Consider the following 1,003-nt stretch of genomic DNA (forward strand, 5'->3'; position numbering starts at 1 on the left):
CTCCGTAGAGGGGCCTGTTTTAGAAGGGGTCAGACTGACTCCTGAGACGTCAGTCAAGTATCTAGGAGTTATCTTGGATAAAAGACTGAATTGGAAGTTTCACCTAGAGGCGGTGTGTAGGAAGGCTTGCACATATTTCTGGATGTGCAGAAGAACCTTTGGGCAAACCTGGGAACTTCAACCGGATAGGGTGCTTTGGCTATACACGGCTCCGGCCTAGACTGCTTTATGCTGCTGTGGTATGGTGGCCAAGAACACAGCTAGCGGAGGCTCGGGCAATGCTGGAACGCGTCAGGGTTCTTATTTTAAAAGGGGCTCTGGGAGCAATGAGAACAACGCCGGTGGCAGCAATGGGAGTGCTGCTCGGCATCGAACCGCTCCTCCTTGCGATAGTGGCGGCAGCAGCGGCCACGGCGTATAGGTTGAAGTGTGAAGGCAAGTGGACGATCGGGGTGGGCCACATCCGGCTACCACGGGATATCCAGATGGAAACCGTGTTGGATATGAGGCAGGATGGGATGCCGAGAAAACGGGACTTTGATAGATCTTTCAAGATCTATCTTCCTAGTCGTGAGGAGTGGGAGAGGCACGAGGTGCTCGTTATCAGGAATGGGGACGTCTGGTACACGGCTCCAAAACTGACGGGGGCGCCGATGCCGGGGTCTTTGGAAGCCGTGGGGGCTTTAGGAAGGCTCTCTCCCTCGGAGAGTTCACCACAGTCTTTCAAGCGGAGGTGGTGGTAATCATGAGTTGTGCTCAATTGCTGATTGCATCTGGGCGGATGGGCAGGCGTATCAGGATCTGCTCAGACAGCAGAGCGGCCCTAGGGACGCTGGGGGCATGCATCTTTGACTCGAGGCTGGTATGGGAGTGCAAGGATGCATTGAACAGGCTGGCCGCGGGTAATGACGTTGCTCTCGTGTGGGTCCCGGGGCACGCGGGAATCAAGGGGAACGAGGTCGCTGATGAGCTAGCAAGGAGCGGCTCTTCAGCTAGATTAGTG

This window comes from Trachymyrmex cornetzi, unplaced genomic scaffold, assembly GCF_001594075.2.
Source record: "Trachymyrmex cornetzi isolate Tcor2-1 unplaced genomic scaffold, Tcor1.1 scaffold329, whole genome shotgun sequence".
NCBI lineage: Eukaryota > Metazoa > Arthropoda > Insecta > Hymenoptera > Formicidae > Trachymyrmex > Trachymyrmex cornetzi.